We start from the raw sequence: 10,057 nt of genomic DNA on the forward strand, positions 1-10,057 counted from the left end.
CAGTTAAGGCATGATTGGCCTAGTTTCATTATAATTCCTCTTCACAGTAATTAAAACTGCAGGTGTAAACGGATAACCTTAACACGTCACGTTACCAAGTTATTTTTATGTTAAAGGAGATTATCCTGATTTAAATTACCCAATTAATTAATGCCCATACTGTCATCCTAGATATTTTGGGATATAAAAGAGAAATACCCGTTCCCGGGAAAGAGGGCACTACACTGGTGGCTCATGCGGTGGAATTTTAAACTGCAGTTTGATTTACTGTGAAAGGAAAAACATTTTAGTTGATAGAATTATAGAAGCTATCTAAAATGTCTGATGATGAAGTTACCGTAAATCTTGGAGAGCCGCAAGGCAATCCTACAATTCAGGAAGTTCATATGGAGATAGGAACAATTCACAATGAAATTGCACTTATATTACGAAGGTTAGATGAGGAGACAGTTCACAATGAAATTGCCCTTATATTACGAAGGTTAGATGAGGAGACGGAAAAAAGAACAGAATTAGAGAGGGCTCTGAAGGACTTAACTTCTGAGGTTGCAACAAAACCTAATCTTAACCTAACAGGTCCAGTAACAAGTACCCCGACCCCTGTAAACCCATATTATAATAGTAATGACATTGAGAAACTATGTCTAAAAGATTTACATCATGTTGGGGCCCATATGAATATAAAAGGTTTCGTAGATCAGATTAAACGTCTAGGATTCCCAGACGAACACTGTAAGAATATTGCACTCACTCGCATGGACAAGGAGCTGAGGTTGTTCATTGTAGGCGAAATGCAGAAATTCCCTAATGGCGGAACAATTGATGACATGGAGAACATTCTAAGTAGTCAGTTTAGTAGAAGATACAATGCTATAGACGCTTATACGGAGTTATATAACTTATCATATCACTTGGATGATGACCCTCGGGCTTTTGTCAATCAGTTCATTGTGAAGTTTAGGACCATTCGGAGCTTTTTCCCAAACACCCCAGCACCAAACGAGGAAGATATCTTGCACGAAATTATGATGGAAAATCTTCCCGCTGAGATTAAGGCCGCAGTAAAAGTATGTGCTAGGAGGGGCATGGGTGATGATTTCCTGAGAGAACTCGAGAAAGAGAGAGTATTTTGGAGGTCGAGAGTAAATAAAGTGGAAGAAAGAGCAAAGGGAAATCCGAAATGGACTAGAGTGTGGGTTTGCGGTTGGTGTCAGGACGGAAGCAAGCATCTAAGAATAAACTGTCCACGTAAACCAGAGGCCGGCAGTTGTTTTGATTGTTTGGCACCAAAACGAAGGAAAGGACATGCTGGATGTCCTGGGAGAAAGGACTTTGTCAGGAGGGATAGGAACAATAGTAATGAAGATATCTGAGAAACATATCCAGTTTATAAGACTCGTCAAAGGAGACGGAGAGTAAAGGATAATATAAACACAAAGGATGAAGGGAAGGTAGTGTCAGTAAAAGAACAAGCTAGTGGAAGTAAGGTCTGCAGTATCAGACAAAGGATCAAAACCCCAGTAATAATGATTAATGTAAATGATAAGCAACTTTCCGCTTTTGTTGATACAGGTTCATCTGCCACCCTAGTCAAAGCAAGTGCAATGAAGACCTTAGGTATTAATGATCAAATCAAGCCCTGTCAGATATTGTTGCATTCTGTTTCTAATCACTCACTTAAGATTATAGGAGAGGTAATGGTCCAGGTGATGATATCCAGGAAGGTATGTGTAAAACATAAACTAATTGTGGTGCCGGATCATTACTTATCATCAAGTATTTTGTTGGGTGCAGATTTAATCGGGAGGTCCGAATTTGTGTGGAATGGTCACACTCAGGAATTATATTGGGGTGGACAGTATTACCAGGTTTGTGATAAGGCAGGCTTTTCGATCAGTAAAGTTAAGTTAAACAGGGAAGGGAAAGCAACTATAAAGGACGAAAATAAAGAACATAAATCAAACTGGCTACATGTTAATAGTAAAATCCTGTGTCCACCAGGAAAGATCACTTTTATTAGAATCACCAATGAACAGTCTAAAGCCGGTCAGATTATCCATATAGAAAAGGATAAATCTGCAAGTCTTTCGTTAAATCTGTTTAATGTGCCAAACAGTTGTTTTGTTGTTGACGAGAACGGAGGATTTGACATGCCAGTGATCAATTTTAAGAAAAGAATACTTAAAATCAATGCAGGGAAGCGGATAGCCAGATTCCACCCTATTGACGAAACCAATATCATTTACACCGATTATTGTGGTAATGAATTAGGTCCGAAGGCAAATGTTGTCAGGAAGATCTTAGAAACGAACCCTACAACGGAAAATCCAGCCCATCTGTGTCAGGCACATAAAGGATTAATGCACTCAGAAGGACAAGGACTTACGAAGGAAGTGCACATTTTAAATTGTATAGTATGTAAGGGACCGCTCGCTGAAGCCCATGGTCAAGCGGCAATCCTTAACCAAATAGATAATAGTTTAATGCCATTTAGTGATAAAGCGACAGTTACAGGAGACAGGAGGACCAGACTAGCTAGCATAATTAAAAAGCTTGAATGGAGCCATTTAACAACCGAACAGAGAAAGGAGCTCATGGACGCCATCCTGGATAGTAATCAGCTATTCATCCTTGATGAGAATGAGTTAGGTAGATTAAAAGTTTCAGAAGCCCATATCTCAACAGTTGACAACGAACCTGTTAGAATGCCTTTGTACAGACACCCGGAACAGGCAAAGAAGGTTATTGCTGAAATGATCCAGAACATGTTAGATCGGGAGATTATTGAGGACTCAACGGCATCTTATTTATCTCCCATAGTTTTAGTAAGTAAACCTGATGGATCAAAAAGAATGTGTATTGATTATAGAGGGCTTAACAAGAAAGTAAAACTTGATATACATCCCTTACCCCGTCTAGATGAGCTAGTTGAAGAAAGTGCTGGAAAGAAATTCTACTGCACTCTAGATATGAAGGATGCATATTTCCAAGTTATGTTAGATGAGCCATCCAGAGACCTAACTACCTTCTCTGATGGACTCAATTTATACCGCTTTAAAAGGTTGCCATTTGGCTTATCTATCAGTCCCGCGGTATTTAGTCGTGCGATGCAAGAAGTGTTAGGTCCTTTATTCAAGAAGGGTTGGTGTAAAAATTATTTAGATGATGTGGTAATATGGGCTGACTCTTTCCGACAACTCGTGGACAGGTTAAGAGAAACATTCAGATGATTGGAGGAACTTGGGATGAAGTTAAATTTGAGTAAATGCGACTTTGGTAAGAAGGAAATTAAATTCCTTGGCCACATTGTGTCGGAAAAGGGAGTAAGACCCGACAAGAAAAATGTGGAGGCAGTAAATAAGATGCCATCCCCTAAGAATGTCAAGCAGGTTAGAAGTTTTATTGGGATGTGCAATTTTTATAGGAAGCACATCCCAGAATTTGCTTTAATCGCTAGCCCTTTAACTAATTTAACCAGAAAAGATACTAAGTTCCATTGGTCATCTGAGTGTGAAAAGGCGTTCCTCCTCTTAAAGAAAAAGTTGGTAAGTGCACCTGTTTTGGTAAGGGCAGATCAGACTAAGAAATTTGAGTTACATACAGATGCAAGTGACACCCATATTGCTGGAGCATTAATGCAGGTTGAGGAGGATAAAAGTTTGAAACCCATTGGCTATTATTCAAAAAAATTAAATGGCACAGAAAAGACATATACTGTAACTGACAAAGAAGCGTTAGCAATTATCAATTCCTGTAGATTCTTCAATCATTATTAATAGTGTAAACCCTTTACCATAATTACAGACCACCAGCCTTTGACTACGATTTTTAAGAAAAGAACCAGCTGCCCTAGAATGTCTAGATATATTTTGGAAATGAGAGACTATGTATACCAAATCAAATATAAGAAAGGTGCCAAAAATACAGTGCCCGATACACTCAGCAGGCCGGTAGGAGTAATTAAGGATAATACACGAACTGCTTCCCAGTATAGAAATGATACACAATTCCTAGGGCTAACTAAAGACAAGATAAAGGAGGCTCAGAGAGGGGATAAGACCTGGATGGGCTTAATAACTTTCCTAGAAGGCGGCAGTCTACCTAAGAAAACACCGGGAAATAGGCCATTTTATCATTTCGAGATGGATGACGAAATACTCTACCTTAAAAGAGAAGAATTAGGTAAGGTAAGATCAAGCTTGGTTGTTCCCAAAACTCTCGTGTCAATAGCTTGTGCTATCGCCCATAATGACAGTCATTTGGGTGAACGCAAGACTATTTCAAAGGCAAAACAGTATTTCTATTGGCCTACGTTACTACGCGATATCCGAAATTATGTTAGAGTTGTAAGCTGTGTCAACAATTTAAAGGTCAGGGGGCAATAGTTCATCATTGGAAGGAATTACCCCCGGTAGAGGATAATTGCCAGAGAGTTGCAATAGATTTAATAGACTTACATGGAAGTAGAGCTGGTTATAGGTACTGCTTAACGGTTATGGATCACTTCTCCAGATTTATAAGGATTTATCCTTTGAGGAATAAAAGCACTAAAACTGTTGCTACAGCTTTCAAATTGGACATCTGCCGTTTCGGCAAGCCTCATCTACTAATAATGGATAATGGAGGTGAATTTACAAGTTCTGAGTTTAAAGAGTTCTGTCAAAGAGCAGGGATTAAGCAAGGATTTACTATACCGTACCATCCTAGAGGAAATTCGGTAATAGAAAGAGCTCACCGAACATTAAAAACTGTACTAGCAATCCTAAGCCAAGAACATCCTAACACGTGGCCAGAACACATCCATGAAACTGAGAAGGTTTTAAACGAAGCCGTGCACACCTCATTAGGAACGTCGCCGTTCTTTACATTTTACGGGAGACATCCGATTCGGGAAGTCGGGCAGTTGATATTACCCCCAGATGAAGACTTAGAAGACAGTGACAAACTTGATGTAAAAGGTCTATTAAAGGAAACTATGAAAAGAAACACAAGGCAATATATTGACAGAGCAAACAAGGGTAGGACAAATACTGTTCTAAAAGTTGGTGATTTGGCATGGGTGTACATAGAAGAACCAATTCCTGGTACTGCCATTAAACTTAACCGAAAATGGAAAGGACCCTATAAAATAATTAACATTGTGGATGGAGGAAGAGCTTATAAACTGGAAAATGTCTTTGATGGTACTGTTATTGATCGATCCTCTGAAAAGCTAAGATCTTACTTTGAAAGAGACGATATTTTAGATAAAATCGAGGAAAAATACCTTACAGCTGAAGAGGAAAGAGAGATGCTAACTGACGTTAGAGTACGAATCACTCCGAAAAGGTTTCAAGATTTTGTATTGACATAGGATACTTTGTCTTTATTTGTAAGTTAGGTTGTATGATCATTTGTTTGGCTATAATCCAAGGCTTTACATAGAAGATATTATTATTTGTTTGAGTATTATTACCGTACTTGTTAAAACAATCTACTATGTTTGGTTGCCCTGTGTAATGCTGATATGATACCGAGATGATTGAGTGACATATTTGAGCCTCCCACGAGGTACCATGGAAGGGTAGAAGTCCCACATGGAGGGAGAGGTGCTTTTGAGCCTCCCACGAGGTACCATGAGAGGGTAGAAGTCCCGTATGGAGGGAGAGGACTGTAGTCTCTAATGAATGGGTGGCGTAGAAGCTAAGTTATGTCAAATCGAGCGCTCCCTAAGCTTACGGGTGTGTCTTTCACTATGTACAAGAGGACTGGTATTTTTTTTCTTGAGATTTAGGGATTTCGGCAAAGTACAATCAAATTATTAGGGACATAGGATAAGGAGTTGTAAGGGAAGTGTCTACCTGAAGGTCTCCACCCAGGATACTTGATACCGGGAGGATCTGTTCAGAGCATTCCGAGCCAGGGTATTGTGTAACATTCCCAAATTATCAGAATGAATGTTTGGTCATTATTCCCTAAATCTGTATCCTGGATTCTATATAGGGCGCGGGGAAGTTGACACGACCCCTCACATCTGTTAGGGCCTGTCATCTTACATAAGTGAAACTCTCTGGACTAACTTACGTGGAGTCCCCCAGTATGTGTCCGACAGTACAGTACAAAGTTTATAAGAGGCAGCATGCAGTCTTTACTATTTTCCGACCTTCTCGATACGGAGAATGTGTTTGATTCCGAAGAGGAAGGATAGGAGTGTTGGAAATGGTTGTTTAATGTCACTATGGTAGAAAAATCAGCTGAGGAGAGTGTAATCATGTTTGGTTAGAAGGACAACAGTTGTTATGTAGACGAATTTCGGTCTACCCAAACCCGAGGAGCGTGTAGTGACCGGGATGTTATGGAAAGGATTAATGACCGAAATCCGTCTAAGAAATTGAAATTGATGTGTTTTTCGCTATGTATGACCGAGGATATTGTCAATGTATGTAAGTAACTCTATGTATCATTTACTTCCTGTAAGACTTTCTCCTGCATAATGTAATCAGGAGTAGCCATATGATTGCTATTTAAGTATCACTTAGTTTATATAACCTCATGTAAAATGTACCAAGGTTATGTAGTAGTGTAGAATAAGGATTATTATAAGAAAAACGGAAAATTGTAATCTACTGAGGTTACCCATTTCGGTATAACATGAGTACCAGTAGCGGTATATTTGAAAGTCGATGGTTAACTAATGAAATGGGATAGCACCAATTGCATGGTGCTGGATAAGATATTTTAGGGTATTGATAACATTACGAAAATTAGAGAATAGAACCAACGTTCTGTGTAAAAATGGTGACGTGTCATGAATGACGTCACGCAAAGGGACCTTTGTGGTCAAGTGAGGGGCGACCGCACAAAGACCTGGTTACGCCCAGAGCGAGGTGACATTAGGCGAGCCGAGGGGAACACGAGCAGGAGATTCTATCTATCCTATCTGAGGTGAGAGTAGTTTAATTTATTTAATGACAGTGTAAGGGTATTTCAACGGGGTCAATAATTCAATTAATATAGAGAGGGATAATGATAATAATTGACATAAGGAAAGGATAGTAGGGAGACTTATACTGGTAAATCTTGCCTCAGACACCACCTGCCTCGCCTCTTGCCCCAGGCGCCATTTTCATCGCCATAAGGGTGACGTCCCCCCCCCCCCATGACACGTTTACCAAATTAAACCCGCTATAAGTAAGTGCACTCATATCTGTTATACCATTAATGGGAAACCACAAATTATTATAATAAAACATTGATAAAATTGTACTTAAAATTACGTATCATAATGTTACTGGTATTAATTATAAGTAATAGATTTATTGTAAAAGTTTTATATCAACAGTGAAACTTAGATTTAACTTGGTATGTAAAACTTTTGTAAACTTATAGTGATAGATTATTATCAATCTTTGAACCTGTGACCATGGTAAATTTAATGAAAAACTTTCGATGTTATGTCTCACAGATGTTAGTGAGATTGTTGATTAATCTCTGTATGCGTTCCTAAAGTTAAGTTAATTCTCAGGAGCGGGTTCAAAGGCGGAGTTCAAAGGCGGAGTTCAAAGACTGAGTCGAAGACTGAGTCCTAAGGCTGAGTTTGGAGACTGAGTCCAAAGACTGAGTTTAAGGCTGGAACTCCAGATCAGATGCTCAGGTCATGATTGCTCAAGACTAACACATCACGACCGACTCTCAACGAAGAAGAAAGAAGAATGAAGACAGAAATCTTCAGAGAGTGTCAGAGTGATTGCTATGAAAGATATGTATAAGAAGTTATTTTTTTTTGTATGTGTCGAGTTATTATGTGATTTAATATACAGTTAAGGCATGATTGGCCTAGTTTCATTATAATTCCTCTTCACAGTAATTAAAACTGCAGGTGTAAACGGATAACCTTAACACGTCACGTTACCAAGTTATTTTTATGTTAAAGGAGATTATCCTGATTTAAATTACCCAATTAATTAATGCCCATACTGTCATCCTAGATATTTTGGGATATAAAAGAGAAATACCCGTTCCCGGGAAAGAGGGCACTACACAGCTTTTAGAACAGTATTTTTCCTACCCCTGTTTGCTCTCTCAATATATTGCTTTGTTTCTTTTCATAACTTCCTTTAATAGACCTTTTACATCGAGTTTGTCTCTGTCTTCTAAATCCTCATCTAGGGGCAATATCAACTGCCCGACTTCCCGAATTGCACATCTTCTGTAAAATGCGAAGAACGGCGATGTTCCTAATGAGGTGTGCACAGCTTCATTCAGAACCTTCTCTGTTTCATGGATGTGTTCTGGCCACGTGTTAGGATGTTCTTGGCTTAGGATTGCTAGTACAGTTCTTAATGTTTAGTGAGCTCTTTCTATTACTGAATTTCCTCTAGGATGGTACGGTATAGTAAATCCTTGCTTAATACCTGCTCTTTTATAGAACTGTTTGAACTCAGAACTCGTAAATTTCTCGTAAATATGCTTGATTTGTTTACACTGTTTATGTTTTTAGTATACATAAATTCACCTCCATTATCTATTATTAGTAAATGAGGTTTCCCAAAACGGCAGATGTCCACTTTGAAAGCTGTAGCAACAGCTTTAGTACTTTTACTCCTCAAAGGATAAATCCTTATAAATCTGGAGAAATGATCCATAACCGTTAAGCAACACCTATAACCAGCTCTACTTCCATGCAAGTCTATCAAATCTGTAGCAACTCTCTGGCAGTTATCCTCTACTGGGGGTAATTCCTTCCAGTGAGTGCAATATTCTTACAATGTTCGTCTGGGAGTCCTAGGCATTTAATCTGATTTATGAAACCTTATATATTCATAGGGGCCCCAACATGATGTAGATCTTTTAGACATAGTTTCTTGATGTCATTACTGTTATAATAAGATTTTTACAAGTTATATGATAAATGGACTAAGATCTCTAATAAATAGCATTTGGCACTTACGTATGTGTCAGCCTTATCTCTAATGGAGAAGTAATGGTCTTCATCATCTTCATCCTCATCTCCTTCTCCTCCAATTTCTTCCCTTTCACTCTGGCTGCTACTAGGGCCAGGTAGGGGCTCACATCCTGCAAATCCTGCAATAAAAAAGGATATTGTATAACCAATCAACTAAAATAAAACAGAGGAAACAAAGGGAATGTAATTATTATGAAACATTTGTGATTGATGATGCTTAAACATAAAAAAAGAAATATATAAAAAATTATGAAAGGGGTATGCAGATAAATTTTTTTAGTTATTCAATAAAACATTATTAAATAAAGGAGGGCATTCTGGGTCTCCTTGTGGTCTGGCAAGCTTCCTCGAAAATGCAGACATAGTAAATAAATAAATAATACAAAAACTACACAGGGATGACTTTTTTTTTTCACCAATCTCACTGTATTCCATAAAAAAAAAAAAGTTTTGGTACTTACCAGAAGGTCATCAGATAAGGCCGTAGAGTACTTAAAGACAAAACCACACTGCTGCTCAGCATCTCAGGGTGATGCTTCATCCAGTGGGGTGAAGACCTGCAGAACCATAAATTTTACATAAATATATTGTTTTATTTACACTGTTTATGTTTCTATTGTACAAAATACATAATTTTGGATATCTTGTAGTAACGTAGGCCAATTGAAATACTGTTATATAGTTATATAACTCCCTATAAGCGTCAATGACATTGTTTCTTCTACTAAATTGACTAAACTGATGATTTTTTTTTTTTTTACTTACCAGGTCTCGTTTAACAGGCATGTTTGTTTTGGGCCTAACGCTCTTGTGGATAGTGCTACTCTGCTGCTCAGCGTCTTGGGGGAACGCACCCACTGGCATGACGGCCTGCTGAACCATAAATTTTAATAAATATGCTTGTTTTATTTATGCTGTTTATGTTTCTAGTATACAAAATCCTTCCTAAACATTATATACCTACTCAACAATTAAACATGTAATAGCAAAAAAAAAAGAAAAAAAGAGAAATACATAAAATAATATAAAAGGGATATGCATATAAACAAATATAAATATCTACTCATGATTTACTCAATAAACATAATACTCACATTAGAATAAAAACCTGAA

The 10,057-nt window shown here is 38.0% G+C and overlaps 1 protein-coding gene across 1 annotated transcript in view; it reads right to left on the reverse strand.

Annotated features, from left to right (window-relative positions):
• The window catches only part of LOC122244803 (uncharacterized), a 13,294-nt gene extending 3,967 nt beyond the window's left edge, over window positions 1–9,327 (reverse strand). Inside the window, exon 1 of the mRNA XM_086534911.1 lies at window positions 8,930–9,327. The gene's annotated coding sequence lies outside the window, so the exon portion shown is untranslated. The remainder of the gene's footprint in view (window positions 1–8,929) is intronic.
• Between the last annotated feature and the right edge of the window lie 730 nt (window positions 9,328–10,057).

This window comes from Penaeus japonicus, unplaced genomic scaffold, assembly GCF_977035675.1.
Source record: "Penaeus japonicus unplaced genomic scaffold, GWHDUDI00000001_assembly GWHDUDI00000003, whole genome shotgun sequence".
Lineage (NCBI taxonomy): Eukaryota > Metazoa > Arthropoda > Malacostraca > Decapoda > Penaeidae > Penaeus > Penaeus japonicus.